Source organism: Ictidomys tridecemlineatus, chromosome 11 (assembly GCF_052094955.1).
Source record: "Ictidomys tridecemlineatus isolate mIctTri1 chromosome 11, mIctTri1.hap1, whole genome shotgun sequence".
NCBI classification, from domain to species: domain Eukaryota; kingdom Metazoa; phylum Chordata; class Mammalia; order Rodentia; family Sciuridae; genus Ictidomys; species Ictidomys tridecemlineatus.
In genome coordinates, this window is record NC_135487.1 from 121,230,261 (window position 1) to 121,248,906 (window position 18,646).

The 18,646-nt window shown below is 39.4% G+C and overlaps 1 pseudogene; it reads right to left on the reverse strand.

Annotated features, from left to right (window-relative positions):
- Positions 1 to 215: 215 nt before the first annotated feature.
- LOC144368712 (ras-related protein R-Ras2 pseudogene) lies at positions 216 to 18,591 on the reverse strand (annotated as a pseudogene).
- Between the last annotated feature and the right edge of the window lie 55 nt (positions 18,592 to 18,646).

Here is an 18,646-nt window from a genome sequence, read left to right on the forward strand (position 1 = left end):
CAGAGTAATAGAAGTTAAGGGAGTTCGTCATCATAAGTCTGCATTATAGGAAATGCTGAAGGAAATTCATAAACTAAAACATAAAGCTGCCAATTAATAATATAAGACTCTGTAAAAGCACAACCTAGCAGTATAAATAATGTAGAATAATATTCTAAACACTCTAGGACTATAATGGTGAGATGCAAAGTAATTTTATCCATCGTGCAAGGATTAAAGGACAAAACCATTCATAATAACTACACCTAAAATAAACTGTCAAAGGATAAGTACAGATAAATGATGTAAATTCAGACGCCAAAGCATCAAAGGGGGGAGACAAATGTGTAGATTTTTTTTGTATGCAGTCAAAATCAAGCTTATGTCAGCTTAAAATGGACTTTTAAAAAGGGTCAGATGTCCTAAGTAAGCACCACGGTAATCAAAACCAAGTCTATAGGAGAGACATACAATGGCAATGAGAACCAAAGGATCTAAAGTACCACTTAAGAAAATAATCAAATCACAAAGTAAAACAGTAAGAGAAAAGAAGAAGCAAAGCACAGAAAATGAAAGCACCAATTCAATGTCAGTAGTAGCAGTTCCCAATCATCAATCACTGTGCATGTAAATGGATTAAATTCTCCAATAAAAAGATACAGATGGAATAATTGAATAAAATAAGAAGGGCCAGCTGCATGCTACATACAAGAGAATACATCCCTTTTTAAGAACCCCCGGAGACTGGAAGCAAAGGATGGGAAAAGATATTCTATGCAATGGAAAACTGGTTCTGAAATTTCAGCCCTTGTTTCAGATGTCCATCCATTAATGAGGACAAAGTCCAACCACCACCACCACCACCACCAAATAGAAGTCTCACAGCTTTGCTACCAAAGAAGAAAGTCGATGACCTAACATCATAGAGGCTGCCATTCTAACTGTTAGGGTGAACAGAGGGCTATAAAGGGGGATACCAGAGCATGGTTATCGATATATTTAATTATTTTTTAACTAATGTCCTTAAAAAAAGCTGTTTTTTTTCCAATTTTCACATCCAGACTTTCTTTATTCTTGTGAACAGCAAGCAAAAGGGCAAATAGCTTAGGACAGGAAACATGTTAATATTGCTTCCACTGTAGTTGCCAAGGGGAAGAGAGAGAATAGGAAAAGGTGGGGAAAACAAAATCTCAGCTTTGGAAAAAGGGCCCTCCCCTTCAAAAAAAAAAAAAGTGGTCAAGCAGCAAGTGTCTATTCAAAGCATAAAGTGGACCATGTTACATGAAAGGGATCCCTGCTAATTTCTATTTTTTATTTCGGTGGGAAAAGGTTTGATGACATTTCCAAACTGCTTGCTACTGAGAATGGGCAATGAAAGGGGTCCCTAGAATGGAAGAGTCTTAACCTGTTTTTAATTTTTCTTCTGGGCTTTTATCTGGAAGAGATAAAGAGGTGATTTCAAAGTTGGTAGAAACTGCAAGAAGCATAGGCACGTTCAGCAATTAATGTTTGATAGACTTATTGTACATACTGCTTTAATGTAGCTCTTTCTGCAATACCAGACTTTTCTCTCTCCCTCAGACTACCCAGAAAGGTCTCCCATATACTAGTTTTATAGGGGCCAATTGAAGCCCAATTTTGAGCTCTTCCCTCTCTGGAGGAGAGCAATTAGCAACACATTATCTCACTGCAAGTGGGTTTCTTGGTAGAATAGACTCAATTTCTTTTCTAAGGTAGGATTCATCTCTTCCATATTCCCTGCGTGTTGGGGTCTCCAGTTTCCATTAACTTCCATTGTATATCCAATGCTTTGCTTACTTGTTAATTCACATTTGCAGTCAAATATGGTCAACTGTCACTTTGCTTTGAAGAGGGGTGTTTATATCTTGGGATCATCTCCTTCAAGAGGATTTGAGTTATTTTCAAAATTTTTTTTCTTCTGGTGCAATTAGATTCACACACACACACACCCAGAAGATATCTACCAGAACAAACAAATATCTGAAGTTTTCCATGACATGGAATATTTGGATGAGATCTATTTGCCAATCTTCAACAGATTTTATTCCTACATGTTGTGTTCTTTTTACGGTAGGCTGCCTTTCTGTCTTCAGATTATTTCTGGTGCAAAATACGCTCTCTTGAGTCACCATCAGAATAGTGTGTTGGAGGCATGGCCCTCAAAATGGGACTTGGTGAACTTTACCAAGGCATCCCTCCCATAATGAATACTCTCAAGGAGCACCAGACCAGTTCTTCAGACAGGAAAAAGAACACATGGGAATTCCATCTCCACTCGACAGTGCCATCCCAGGAGTCAAAAGTCAAAACTCTACTCTTTGTCATATTTATCATCCTCTGTCGCTGCCCATGAGACTTTTCTTCAGTTTCCTGAACAGGGCAGTAAGAGGATTGGAAATAAGAGCAACAAACGCAAATACAGGGATGGCAGGACCTAGTGGATCAATAAAACTCCTAATAGAGATGGACCACTAGCAGGCTCTGCTTGTTGATGACATAGATTTAAACATAGAAAGGAGTTACTGTGAGAAATCTTTCTCAAGATAAACCAATACAAGGTTGTGAGCAAAAACAGCCCAATTAAAGCTCATCTGCTATGCCCATATCTCTTCTACCTCTGGGCACCTGGGGTTTGAACTCGAGGCTATTGGACTGATAAGTTCCATGACAGACACAGAATTTTCCCTCTAAACAGAGGCCACCTCAAATGGGCAGAGTTCTCAGCACTTTCCCACCAGATGTTACCAAAGGAGGTGTCACCTCTGCCCAGGACGGTTCAAAGCAATGATTCATTCATGGCTCCTAACAATCCTCCTCAGTACAATGAAGTTTGTATTTGTCTGATTCAAGATGAGGTATTAGAGGCTTGATAAATCATTTGTTCATTTGTCCTTCACAGCCATTTTTGGATGCCCTAAAAGAGATCTTAATTTTATGGTCATCCAAATGTCCATCTTTGAGTGACCTGGACCATATATGGTTGCCACCTGCTTTGGATTGGCCACAGCCTACATTAATAGCAATATCTTGAGGGCATGCTTCAAGTCCTTATTCTAAGCTGTGATGATCCCTCCTTCTTTCCACCTATAGGTGTACTCTCATGAAAGCATATTTTGAGTCAGTGTAAATGTTTCACTTCCTTTCTTTGGACCAACTGAGAGCTTTTTTCAGAGAAATTAGAACAATTTTCCAGTCTGATGTTCCCAGTGGCACAGTCTTAGCTTCCAGCACCTGTTGCTCTGTGACCATGGTACCCAGCTTTTCACTGACCACTGTCCAGGACGGTTTACCCTCTGGGAGGAAGTCCTACTGTGTAATATGCTGTGTAATATGCTTATCAAACAAATCTAAGCTCCAAGATCTCTGAGTCTTCCCATGATATTGGCCCACTATCACCTCGTGGTAACAAGGTTGCTGGATTTTAAGTGGACGTGATTTTAGTAGATTGGGTTTTCTGTCAGCCAGTAGCTACCTTTCTCCTTCAGTTGAAACAGGACTTGGTGAGGAACAAAAATAGCAGTGGGTTATTCTAGAGTAAATTTCTCAGTCTCCTGAAGTCAATCACAGGAGCATGTGTTGTCTGAAATCAGGAGATCTATCTTCTTGACACATGATCAACCCATTTTGACAAGTAGGCTAGTGGTAGTAGTAAGCCTCACAAAGCTTGAAAGAGAATTCCAAGGGTGGTGCCGTGCTTCTCATGCTCATGTATTCTGAACTTTTATTGTGAGTCAGAGGCTAAAGCAGGAGTTGTCATGAGATTGTGTTTTAACCTCTCAAAGGCAGGTTGGTGCTCCAGGGTTCAAATCAAGGGCACTGGTTTTATTTCTGTTAAGGCTTAACACAGGGGTTTCGCTATTAGTTCAAAATTAAGGATCCGAATATGGCAGTCCTATCATTTCCAGGAACCCACAGAACTGGCTCTGGCTTCTGGGTTCTCTAAAGCTAAAGACAGTCTTCTCTGATCTGACAGCTAATTTCAGTTCCTAGCCTAATCTGTAATCCCAGATAGGCTACTTGTTGTTTACAAATCTGAGCCTTATTTGGGGGTACCTTATAACCTACATGAGTTAAGGTGGTTCAATACAGTGATAGTACTGGAAATGCTGTGTTCATAGCCAAGGCTAGCTATAAGCATATCATCCACATATTGCAAAAAGGATTCTTTCTTCTGTGATAACAGATCAACTTTAATTTCAGCACGTGAAGGTAGGGGTATGCTCTATAAAGGTCATGGAACTGTTGTATACATTCAATAAAGTGACACTGAGCAATACCACTTAGTATCTCAAAACTTTTGAATTGCTTAAACATAATCCACAAAAGTAAAAAAAAAAGTCAGTTACACTAATTGTCAATTAAAAGTTTTACAATTAATACTTTATATAACAGCCAATGTATAGCAGAGAATATTGAAAATGATTTCAGAGTCTCATCCAGTTGTATTTACTTGGGAAGTTTTCTTGAGTGTGAATAAAACTGTTCAGAGATAGATACAACCAGGATCATACCAGCAAGTAAAAGTTCTACCACAATTTCTGTAGTTTCCATTTATTTTTCCTTTATGCGTTTACCTAGACAGGATATGCTGTCAAAGCATATTTGCTTATAAACATATAAAAAATACTTGTTAATTAGTTTGTATAGCAAAAACATCAATCATCTCTGATTCTGGAAAGATCAATTCCGTATTTTATATTACATCAAACAAAAACAGCTTTAGTTATTTGAATTCTTTAACCAGAAAACTTGAAAAGGAAGATAGAAAATATTCATTGTGCCCTTAGCATGGCTGTGGAAGACTTAAATTAAGAAATCAAGTACACATTGAGATGACTAAGTGCACAATGAGTCCAAATATTTGACCACATAGAACATTATCATCTTCAAGAGGAGCAGTAATAATAGGTTTTATAAGCAGTGTTTAATCCATAAATACAATGGGCATTTTGGTATTCTGGCCACTGGGGGGGAAAATAAAGCTGTAGCATCAAGAAAGATCTGAAATGTCTTATTTGTGCAGATTCCATTCAGTGTATTTAAGATTAACTAAAGTTGACATCAATTTTTTAAAGATAGGCCAAAAATTCACATTAAAAAAAATCCCTATACTTCTATTTAGAGTAACAGTAGGTAATGCGATTCCAGAAGTTAAAAAAAAAATATTTTATAACATACAGGTTTAGCTTAGCAAACCACTTAGTTTCCAAAATGGATTCAACCCTATTAAAATGTAAGCCCTTAAAAGAAAGAATCTGTCTGTATACATAGACATATACACAGGAACCTTAGTATGAATTTAAAAGGAATCAGCAGCCTTAGTGTTTCCTTTAAATAGGTCTGGAAAGAATTATATATTAGCTTCATGGAAAGGATCAGTCGGCTTCCTGGTGTAAGGCTAACATGGGTGATCTCTCCTTTAAGGCTAGAAGGGTACCAACATGATTTAATCCATAAGGAGAGAAGGAGGAGATGCCGGCTTTTCCTGACAGGCTTTTCCTGACAGTCGGTAACTCAAGGAATGCTTAGAAAGTGATAGAAGAATGGCAGCTTTTCTTGTCTTTTTCTTTCCTAGTTGGCTCTGGTGAAGAAGCACATTCTTGCTCTTAAAATGTCCTTCTTACCTGGACAAGTTCATGAAAAGCTTGATTCACGTTCGTCCTAACCTTTTGCTGAGGCTCCAGGTGCGTTACAGATCTGATGATTCAAGTCTGCTTGAAGGCCGATTAAAATGCTTGGAAACGCATCAAGATCCTTTACTCTGAGAATCTGTCTTGGAAACTTACAGATTTCTTCAAAACTGCGTCTGTGACTGAAAAGACCAAAGGAAGCCCTCACCGGTCCTCATGCACTGTTCCCTCACAGCGCCAAACTCTTCTTGTCCAGTTCTATCCAATACAGCTAGCCAGATACAATGTCATCTGTCACACATGTTTGTGTAGGAATCGCCAATGGTTGGATCATAATCTGTTACAAAGTTGGACACTTGAATCAGACAGATCCGGCTGTAAACGCGCACCACAACCAAGAGGATACCAGCATCCCACCAACGCAGGGACTGCTGCAGCCAGCAGCTGATCTGCACACGTGGGGCTCCGCTCTGGCAACCAAAGCCCTGCCCTGTGAGCAGGAAGCCAGGCTTGCAGCTCCCAGTGGGCTCCGGCCTGGACTGAAAGGATAAGGTGGAATGGCATTTCCACTCTGCCAGCTCCGCCCTCCAGCCACATTCCTGAACAGCGGGACTCCAGGGACAGGGACCTGGAGGAGCTCTGTGCTCTGCCACAGTTTAGGAGCTCAGAGACAACCTGCAACCCCCAGCCTCCAGCTACAAAAAGATTTCTTCATCCAGTCATAATCTTCACATGGCTTTTGCTAGATTCTTATTTTAATAAGAGGGGGAGAGTTTTAGTCCCTGAAATAGGACAGCCCAACAATTACTTTGAGTGATTACTTTAGAACTGGAGTCCTGCCATTGAAAAGCAGTCACTGGGACTTCCTTTCCTGTGGAATACAGAAGAATGCATTGAGCCCAGCACTAGGAACCACCATAGTAACTTGACACCACAGTCAGCAGAATGTAGGGGTTTGATGCTGTGGGTTGAATATCTTGTACAATATTTTATAAAGCTTGCAAATCTTGCACAAATCAGTACTCTCAGTGTGAGGTTTCTTACAGGCAGAATTGGAGTGTTGTGGGGAAATCAGAAAGGCCATATCAATCCGTGTTTTAAAATTTTGACTAAAAGAGTCTGGATCCCTGTCAATATCTCTTTCCTAAGAGGGTACTGTCTCCTCTTGAGGCAGGTTAGCTACTCTTTGAGTAAAATCTTGATTGGGGTAGTGTTAATCATCTTTCCTGGGGCCCATTTCTTCAAGAACCTTATACACACTCTCACAGAACTCCAGCAATATGGACTTGGTTTCTTTTTCCTGGTTGGAAAGTGAAAGCTAGAGACAGGTTGCATTTTCCAGTGGCACTTGCAAATAGACTCATTGCTTTTAGGTGAAAAGGTTATTCGAGAATTTATTTGCAAAACAAATCTCATCCCATGGAAAGAATTGGACAATCTGGCATATACAAAAAGCTAAGGCTTTGCTTGATCAGTTTGCATTCAGGAGGTTGAAGCAATAGATGCTGCTGAGCCTGACCCATGGCTCCTACCACTGCCAGGGTGCTATCGCTTCAAAAGGTTAATTTATAATTTAAAATAGAATAGGTTGCACTAATGTCAATCAAGGACTCAATTGTGTTCCCACTGTCAATTTTACTGGGGTTACCTGTGGCTATTGGGATAAGAGCCTTCTCTAAATAAACCTAGATACTCCAACCCTGTTACTTCTCAGCTGAGCCTTGAATTTAGGAGGAGTGACATGATCCTGGGGATCTTGGCTTGGCTTCCATGGACAATCCTTTTTCCAATGTCTTTCCTCCTTTGTAGGCACAAAGATCTCTCTCTCTCTCTCTCTCTCTCTCTCTCTATATATATATATATATATATATATATGTATATATGTATATATATACATATATATATATATACACACACGTGGCCCCTCCCAACCTCGTGTTAATTTTCCTATAGGTTCTCTTTGCAGGGGATGCGGATGCCAGTAAAACACTTGGTGGCTTTAGTTTCTGTTCCTCCTGAGCATATATACCTTAAAAACAATATCAACCCCCAATGAGGTATTTGTGTCATTTGTACCCCTGCTGAAGCTTTCTCCTTATGTCTGGACACTTTGCCCAGTAAGGGTCATGTTGACCATTCAGAGATTTTCAGGGGCTCTCTGATCAGGGTTAAAATGCAGGTGCCAACACACACAAAGGCTCTGGGGGACTCTTACATCTGCTAAGCCTGGTGGGTAGATTGCACCCCCAATTTTCCATACAATGTCCTTGTCAGAAGAGGAAGGCTGACAGATAATGCCCTCTAGATAGCACTGGGTTGAAAAAGTTTAAATGTTTTGAAAATTTATCTTCCAGTGTTCTTCTATCTTTGCACACTGGTGGATTTGCTTTTCATTGCACTGTCAACATAGTTCATGGCCATTCATTCTCATTATCATGTTATCTGCAGAACTTATCTCTGATAGACCAATTCCAACTCCAGATCATATGATATTTCAAAATACTATAGAATAGCCACCTTTCAAAATATATGTAAACCAGACAATTACAGTAAAATATCATTTTTCCCATTGTCATAGTCAAGTGGCACCCCTTTCTCCACAGAGAAGCCCTCTTCACCATGGCTGATTTTAGGACTGTCAGCAAAAGAGTCTCTGCAAAAGAGTCCAATGTAGGTAGGTTTTCTATTTTTGTGTCACCCTGTTTACTTGGGCCACTGGCCAAGAAGATACAAGGACTCCAGGTGCTGAACACCCCTTACTAGTTTTTCACAAACGTATCCAGTATAGTACTTTGAAGAAATGTGCAAACAAAGCCTCTGGCCTTGAGCTGGGCTTCACAGAGATGTCTACATTTTTAAGATAAGTTACAACTTGGATCCATGGTAACAGCTGGCAGGGGGAGGAAAGAAAGGGGAGAAGAAGCTCTCCCTTTCTCAGGTGTTGTCCTTGAAGAGTTAACTTGCCCAAAACAGTGAAAGAAAAGCTGCTTTTATGTGAACTTCTGCAGACTGGGAACTTCTGAGCCCTCCCCTTACATGCTGGGTATAAAACTCTGAAACTCCCTGAACTCGGGTTTCAGGGGATTGATTGATTACAGCAAAGGCTGCACCCTCTGAACCTGGGTGCAGCCAAATAAAACTGTTTCCTGCTGTTTTTGGTGCCTTGCCTCCTTTGTCCCTACAACAATAGATTTGTAGCTTTACTTGGCCTATTCAGCCAAGATCTTCCCTTCCTAAGACATTATAGGCAGGACCTGACACTGTGTTGCCTTGTCTTAAAGATAAAATACAACAAAAACACAGAGACAGACAGCAAAAACCAAGACAAACAGATCAGAAACTTTTAAAAGGACAGATCAAATATGAGGTAAAACCCCTTGGTTCGCATTCTCATTTAACCGTGATCCTGTTATGCTCAAATTTGGGACCCCCAAAAGACCACCAGAGACCAAGATTGATATAAGCAGCAAAGAGGTGTTTATTGCGAGCTAGCATGGTCCTCTGTGCACACAGCTACTGGTGACGCTGAGAGGCCCCGAGCCCAGGGTTTGCAGCAGTTTTATACACTCTTTGGAGAAGGCAAGGATTTCACATACATCATAGCATCTCTTAGCAAATCATCACACACCGTGGGAAAATCAAACAACAACTCTGAAACATGATTAGCGTATCAAGTGGAGGGAAAGAATCTGGAAAGGATTATTGGTTAGTTCAAGGGGTTGAGGCACTTAAAATTGATTGGTTTAAACAGTGAGGAGGATGGGGGGTACGTGCCAAGCTGCAGGGCTTCTAGTTTAGATATTGGTCACCACACCTAGGTGGGGGCCATCTGGAATTTCAGATATTTCGATATCTTGGCCTATCTTAGGTGATCACCATCTGCGGCTTTCCCGAGAACTGTTTCCACAGGGCTTTTCTGTGGTATTTTCCTGACTTCAGGACTGCAGGTGGTCAGAGGTTGAGTTTCAGAGCAAAATGAGGTCCCGAGTAGAATGAGGTTGCTTAGGTCTTTCAATCCCTTCACCAGCAGTGCCACAGATGTCCCCAAGAAGAGAGACCAGATGTTTCTAGGAAGGGGAACCAGTTGTTTCCATGAAAGAGTTTTGCAGTGTGGAACCAAAGTTGCTCAGTGTGAACACCAGGAGAGCTTACCAGACGGCCAAGGAGTCACAACTGTACTGTGTTCAACTTCATGTTTATGAAAGAACTCCAAATGGTGGAGCAAATCATACTCACTTAGGCAGGGAAAGCAGGAGTTCCCTGAAGCAAAAGGAAGCTTCAGCTGCCCTAGGACAGTCCCTTAGTCCTTCCTTATTTCTTAAGGGAACACAATTCTCCACTAGTTGATTCTTAGCAAGCTCACAGCAGAGTGCCAGACCTGACCAAGAGGTCCAGAGCAGGGTTGTTCTCAGGTCTCATCTGCTCAATTTGATACCAAAAGCTCAGCCCTTGTTCTCAATCCAATTCAAGAATGAGGACAAGTTTTAAAGAAAAGGGAAAAATACCTTTTTTTGCTTTTCTAGCCAAAGAGAAAGTCAACAGACTCATGTCAGAGATGCTGCCATTCTGCCAGAGGGAGCAAAGGCCTTTAAAAAGGAGACATTTGGACTGTTCTCCAAATACTATCATCAGTAGATCCTAAGTTATATCACTGGGGAAAGGAAAAGGAAAAAGAAGAAATTTTAAAAAGTCATTTTTGAAATAAGTCCCCAGTGGTCAAGCAGCAAGGTTTATACTTAAAGTGCAAAAAGTACCTCTGTTTCAAAGCCACTGCATACCAATATGGTCAAGGATTCATGTGGTCTCACCTAATTTCCAGAGCCAAAGGCTGCTTAAATTGACTCTACCAACAAATCTATGACACATTGATTTATTCTGCATAATTGTCTTATAACAAAGGCCCAGTAGCCTGAGTTGCTTGCTTTCAGAATTGAATGTATTCCACTAAACTCCAGACATTCCCCTTTCAGCATACTTAAAATTATAGAAAATACATGTCAAAGATTTATCCCACCTCTTATTGTAGCTTGTAAATCCTTCTTGGGATTTAAGTTACAGCTATTTCCTAGATTCAGTATGGATGAAGTTACTTCTGCTTTGGATTTAACACAGTGAAATGAGTTGTGAGATAATCTCACTCCACCATTTCCCCAGAACTTTACTGTGATTTCTAACACGCTTCTTTTCATGTACATTTTAGAATGGCTAATTACATTTTTCTCCCTTGCCTTTGAAAATACAGAGATAACTTGGGTGTGATTGTCAAAAGTCTGCTTTCGCTTTGACAAAAAATAAGTAGGCCATGTGGGTCACTAGAGTGAGGAGAGCAAAGAGTTGCAGGTGAACATTTTACAAAACCACAGCTGTCAGTCATTCTTGATGTTCAGATGACATCTGGATCCATAAGCATTAAATTTGGCTGCACATGACAGAAAAATTAAACTAACAATAATGTCTAAAAGATATAGTTATATTTCTTACTCTGAGAAAGATTGGAAGCAGGAAAGAAAGAGTTGTTAAGGGATTTCACTGTCTCAAGAACTTGGTCCCCAGTTTCCTTTTTAGTTTGGGGGAGATTTTATTGTTTTGTTTTTCTCTGTTTTGTTTCAGACTTTATCATGCCTGGTCTGCATTCTGAAGGTCTTCTTATGGTTGGAGATGGTTGCCAGGGTTTTTGCAAGAAAGGTCGCTTTCAACCAGTAATAAGGAAAAATGTGTTGAGCTTCTGAATGTTCTTTTTATATTATCATTGATACATTCTTAATATTATGTGCACTTCTTCTATTTTAAATTTCTTTTAGAACTATAAGTTGTTGTAAAATCCAAGCACAGATATGATGATTTAAGGGCCTAAGGCTTCAAATTTTTAGATTATAAATAAGGTTGCTGAAGCTTTGTTATAATCTCTACTGCCACCAACTGGTAAATATACAAATTTATTCCACTCTACAGTCTTCAATAATAATCCTAAAAACCCTGATATTTCATGCAGTTTTGATGTTGCAGATATCTTTATTCAGTACTTAGAATCTAAGTATTTTATACAAAGTTACACATTTTTATCTGAAAAAGGTACCCATGGTGCAAATTTTTATCCCAATTCAGTATATATTCTATAGAGCATAATTATTTCCAATCTGCTTTCTTTTATTTTTTTTTATTTGGTCTAAATAGTTATAAATGACAGTAGAATGCATTATGGAGAATAACTTCTCATTCTTCTGATTGTGTTGGAGTCCAGCTCCAACAGGGGGTCTCAGGAGACGAAAAGATGGTGAGGAGTTGGCGAAAGGGGGTGGAGAAACAACACAGACACCATAGTGAAGGTGCTGAATCCCCATCTTTACTTGTGAGGTTGATCATATATACTTTTCATTTTGGCAGGCTTACAGTACTTTGTGGTTACAAAACAAGAATCATTATTCAAAGAAACAAAATATTATGTAGCTACAATTAGAATAGAAGAATGTCTCTTGGCTTATGCATAAGCAAGCATTTTTCCTTTCAGTTCGAGTTTTGCTTTGAGCTGTTTCTGTTTAGTTAACTTTTAATAATAGTTAGAAATGTCCCAACTATTGGCCTATACCTTGACTATTCTTTCTTGACTTACTGACTGGAACTGGTGCCATGGTTACGGCAAGTGGTTGACTTGTTATTAATTTTAATCAAACAGAAGTAAGAGCACAAACCATTGTGCACAGGAACAAGAACAAGTTGCCCAGTATTAAGCACTAATCTGTCTTCTTAACATTAATTCTTCTTCTCTAGATTTTAATTTAATTTCTCAAAAACTTCCTTGACAGGAATATAGGGAGTTTTTCATTAGACATTAACAATTTACACTCCACAGCTGAATCATCGCATTTAGAGCGAACAGATCTATTCTTAGAAGTAGTTGCATCAATTGGGAAAGTCATGTTTTTTCCTTCATATTTAATGGTCATATGAGAAATCACAACTATATTTATTAAAGGAATACAAAAACAAACCAGCCCATTCCCAGAAACATACTGCGCTCCTCCAGAGGATGGACGCCTTGCGCCATCCACCTCAGTAGGGCCTTGCCATTGCCTGAGTCAGGGGAGGGGCGCAGCATGGTTGTGCAAGATGTAGAATTATGCCGGTCCTGTAATCACATATGCACATAGGGTGATAATGTCCAATTCTTTATAGTGTTGTGTTTTGTCTTTGCAATCTTTTTAACAGTATATTGTTGAGTTAATCATTCTCCTTTACTTGCATTAACACACAATTGTCAGAAATTGGCTTCTGGGCCAGGCACGGTGGCACATGCCTGTAATCCCAGGGACTCAATGCATATCATTTGGTCTGATCAGCCTTCTTTTTGATCAAACTATTTGATTGATTGATTCTTTATACCAATTTTTTCCTTTCTCCACATTATAATGTGTCATCCTTCTATTTCTATGTGTTCTTCTAAACTGCAGTGTTTCTGTGTGTGTGCAACAAAAGGTAGTATTTTATGTATTTCATGCTGCACTCTCTTAAAGACCTTCCCACACCAGTCCATATCTACATTCTGCACAGAGTCCCAGAATATGTAGCTAAGATAATTTTTTTTTTTGACCAGAGGTGAGTGTAGGGGGGTGGGGAGTGCACCTGAGATTTAACTCAGGGGCACTTGACTACTTGACCCCAGCCCTATTTTGTATTTTATTTAGAAACAGGGTCTCACTGAGTTGCTTAGCACCTCTCTTTTGCTGAAGCTGTCTTTGAACTGGATCTTCCTGTCTCAACCTCCTGAGCTGCTGGGATTACAGGAGTGCCCAGCCAACTACCATATTTTATGAATGTGTTCCATAAGGAGTGAACATTTAGTGTGCTCCCAACAGCTTAATACCATTCAATTGTCATGAGAAACATGATTAATTATGTTCCCTCATGGAACTGCGTGAACACTTTATGGAAGATACCTTTAGAAATGGATTGCAAGGTCTACATTTACAAACTTAGACAAGAAACTGCCACAAGCTTTCCTGAATTAATTCACCACCATCAATGCATGAGGACTCCCACCTCTGCTCTTCTCTGAGGCACAGGTTTCTCACCCTGTAAGATTTTGCCCATTAGGTAAAGTAAAATGATACCTACTTGATTACAAGTTTTGTGTTTCTCTAATTAATAATGAGTTTGAATAACATTTATATTCTTTATTTTTTGAGAGACAGAGAGAGAGAGAGAGAGAGAGAGAGAATTTTAATACTTATTTTTAGTTTTCAGTGGACACAACATCTTTGTATGTGGTGCTGAGGATCGAACCCAGGCCGCACGCATGCCAGGCGAGCGCGCTACCACTTGAGCCACATCCCCAGCCCCAACATTTATATTCTTTAGTTTTTTAATATCAACATCTGTGAATGGTTTGCTCACATACTTTGCTCATTTTGCAATCCTTAAGGTGTAGACCTTTTTCCTTATTAATCTGTGTTTTTATTGAATATGTGTATAATGTTGTGTGTATGTGATAGTAGAAGCAAATGTGACTCCATTTTGTTTTGTGACTTCATCCTGTAAAACAACCATGCCAAGTAGAAGGGTCATGACTGGGCAAGATGTTCTTTTCCTTTTGCTATAGAAACCTTTAAGAACATGGAACAACCTAATGGGGCATTGTTTCTGTAACTAGGGTAATGGGGCTCTTTTTCTGTAACTGGGTGACTGGGCTAACTGTGATTGGTTAGGCTTCCCTCCCTTGACTGCACTCTCCCGCTTCTGTAACCTGGCTTGCTTGCATTGGCTAGACATCCCTTTTGCGGTTTTCATGCTTATAAGGAGCGCCCTTGCAATTGTTCGGGGCTGATCAGGGGAACAGCTTTATGTTCTGGTCAGCCACCACCGGTGTGCTTCAATAAAGGCTTGATTCCATGATACATGAGTGTTCTGGAAGACAGTTTATGAAACCCCGGGACGAAGCTTTAACTATAACATGTATATACATGCAAATGTACCATATATATGTGTATACATGCACATATAATTTTTAGGACTCCAAATCCACTTTTCAAATTTTATTTATTACTGTTTCTCAGTGTGTCCTTTGTTGTTGCAATGATTCATTAAATCATTTCTTATTTGCAAAGCTATCCAGTCACACATCTGTATTCCTTCAAGGAAATCTTAGGTTTTTTTTTTTTTTTTTTTGTACTGGGGTTTGAACTCAGGGGCACTTGACCACTGAGATACATCCCCAGCCCGATTTTGTATTTTATTTAGAGATAGGACCTCACTGAGTTGCTTAGCGCATGGCAGTTGCTAAGGCTGGCTTTGACCTCCTGTCTCAGCCTCCCAAGCTGCTGGGATTAAAGGCATGTGCCACCACGCCCAGCATAAGGGAAACTCTATTCCCAATACAAATTTACAGCAAAATTGAAACCTCATTGTAGGTGTTATGACCATGGAAATAGACAGGGAAGTGTTCCCCTGGTGAGCAAACTCCATGGGGTGGGGGTGTGGTAGCTGGCACCCTGATTCCCACTATTGGGATGCCCAGCCTCCTCCCTCTGAGGGAATAAGACAGCTATGTAGGCTCTATCTGGTTTCCTTAGCAATGTTCTTGAAGAGAAGGGCTCTGTGTTTGCATTAACCTGGACCTTATCTCAGCTAGCTAGCACTCAGGTTAAAGAAATACTAATTAGAATACAGTCATGGTAACGAAGGTATGATTTCTTAAACTCCCAGGCAGCGGGGAGTGGACACTTCACTTCTCCACCACTTCACCTCACTCCTCTCTGCTCCTCCTGTCTGTCTGCTTGCACTGTGTGTGTGTCTGTGTCTGTTCTTTTGTGTGCCTCCTGCACAGGCCTTCTTCTACAGGTGTTCCTTTATAGCTAGCGCCCAACACTGGGGCACTAGACCCCACACGTCCTCCTAGTCCATGAAGAGCTTGGAACAAGGAAATCAGCCCAGACAGAGACCCTTCCAGACATTCAGACAGGTAAGGGGTGGCGGGAGTGGCTCATGACGTGCATCTTTACACAAGCTGGTTCAGATCCCTAATCAATTGAGTCATGGGGAATTCTCTACTGCACAGTGGCGTGCCATGGAGCAGAACTTTCCTTTCTGTTCTGCAAGGCTCGACATACTGTACGTGATAGTGATCTGGCTGCCTTGCTAACAGAGGTAAGCTCTTGCTGTCCCTTTTACCCAGAAAGTGGATGACTCAATTTGAAAGACTAGGAGAAGTAGGTGAAATAATTTATGAAAAGCCACATATTTGTATACCCGTGTTGCAAACTTGGTGTCTTTGTAGGGATGCAATTGATAAAACCTCAGATTCTCAAACTGCATGCTCTTCTTTTTCTGTGCCTGGCTGCACCATCCCTTTAAGGGACCTGCCGCTGCCTGCACCTCTCCAGACACTCCGGGACACTAGGTGATTTATAGTCTTTGTCTTCATGCCTGCCTGCCTGTAGCAGCTGCCTCACCCACAACTAAATCCAAGTTAACTAAGTGTTTGGGACAAGCTGAGAAGGAAGGGGGATTTCATGATTTAGCTGTCTGTTGCACTGGGTTAAATTTCGCTGGTCAGCCAGAGCATAAGCAATTACCTTCTGCTCTCTTGAGCGAGTTGCAATGTACCATTTTGAAAATTACAAAATCACTAAAATGGTAACTCAAAAAGCTGCCTTGCTTGCCACTGCCTTAAAATCCGGGACTCAGACCAAAAGGAGGAGGGACTAATTTCTCTAACCCCCTCAGGATCCCATGACACAAGTGTTTCCAATATAAAGAGAGACCTCTCCACCTCATTTCACAGATCCTTTCATGCTACCAGAGGGAGCACTGGATGAGCTTTGATTATTACTAAAGACATCCAAGTGAGGGGCTCCCAGGGACTGGAACCAGAGTTCAGTTGATGAACTGTTTGCATGGACAAGATCCCAGGTTCAAACCCAAGCAATATTATTTAAATGAAAGGAAAAATAAAAGATTAGACTCTCCTGTTACTGAACATAACAACATGTTTGTCAATTACTGAAAGTAGACTTAAGTTAACCTTGTTTAATAAGCATTCCTATTTATAGGCTTATTGGACCCAAATACTAATGTCATGGTCATAAGACATGGTATGTCTTTACACATGATGGCCTCAAGAGGCCACCCCAGTTTGGGGAAAATAAAATAAAAACAAACAAGTGTCCTTTCATTCATGGCCTCAAGGGGAAAGGAAAAGGAAAATAAATAAGGATCCAAAACCTCCCTGTGGCTACCACCTCTTCCCCTTTCAAACCACCAAACCATTGGTTATGTTCAACCATGGTGGAAACTGTTACAGATTTGCAAGGTTTAAGACAAGAAAGAAAGAAAGAAAGAAAGAAAGAGAGAGAGAGAGAGAGAGAGAGAGAGAGAGAGAGAGAGAGAGAGAGAGAGAAACCAAGCAAGCATATAAACTGGAAAGAAATAATCTTATAAAAGAAAGAAGGGTTACAACATTTTTCCTTACTTTTTAACTTCTTCTGGATTCCTAACTTTCCTAGCCTCATATTTCAATGTGGATTTCAGTCCCTATATGTTTACTAAGGTTGCAAAAATCCAGTTTAGACAAAGGAAGCAAAAAGTGTCTCTTCTAAATCCAAACTACTTGGCTGACTCTCTTATCTCTTTTCACCCAGTTTTCTTACACAGCTCCTCCCCCTTCTTAATGTTTCAGCACTAATAGAAAGGGAAAAGTAGAAAGATTCCAAATGTGCAAGTTTTCTTTTCTTTTTCTTTTTTTCTTTTTCAAAAAAGTTTTGTTTTACCTTGTTTTCTTTCAGAATATGACAGGCTTCCAACTGATTCTTGTCTGAGTTAAAGGTATACTCTGACCCGATAAAAAAAGTTGATATTACTGCAATGTAAGTTTTTAAATATTCTATGTAAGTTGATGTGTTTTTCTGATTAGTCTTTTTTTTTATCTAACTATACAGATTTTTATATTCTGCCTTTATGCAAAGGCCAATTTCCCCGGAGTTAACTCTTAAATATATTCAAAGATTTCTTTTAATAAATCCTAGGAAGATATAAACATGGTTGTATTAGGGATGTCTTAATAACTATAAAGGACAAAAACGCTAGCTATATGAAACCTTAGATTTCAATGTCCACCATGGTTGTTGGGTCTTGTACCTGACATTTCCAATTTCACAGGCCTGTCTTATGTCTATATATTATTATTAAATTGACATTTAGACAAACGGAGGCTCATAAATTAAAATTTAGAAAAATAAATGGATTCAGATAACTTAATTCAAATCAAATAATTAAATAAATATATAGATGTTTTTAAGGCGATGGCTCATGAGTGTTTATAGGTGGCCAAATAATAAAGTCTTAATTTCTAAAAAATATGTAAAATATAACATAATATTCATTACTTTTAAAATTTTTCTTCAACAGAAAAAGGATGATCAATACTATTAATCATGTTTTTATGTTTCAATTAAAATGAGTAAATTAAATTTAACATAAATGATATTAGCCTTCATAGTATGGTTTCTTAAATAAATAAATTAAATATTAGAGATGATGACAAGCTGATCTCTCCCTTTGTTTCCAGTTGTTAAAAACAAACAAACAACAACAACAACAACAAAAACAGGATGCCATCCCCTTCCTTTATTTGACTCCTTCTTTAAAACAGGCTTTACAAAGGATTCATGAAAAGTTATTGACAGTGATGAAGGATCAACTTCCTGTATCTAATGTGCTATTATCATTGATTGTTCTTGTTGGAAAGCCTTATGCTTTTGCAGCAGTAGTTGCTATTCTTAATAAGAAATGATATATAACAAATGGCTATATTCTCCTCATTTTCAGGCTGTAATATTTTGCCTTTTACTAATATGTATGCTCAATTAATTGCTGATGGTCATATTAAAATTTTATCCTTAACAAGCATGGATATTCATGTTTTGTACCTTATGAAAAAAACTTTATATCTCTAATACTTACCATTCATCCTATTATCAAGCTGTGTTATCTAAAATTTTAGTGCTCATTGTTTTTCACATGCC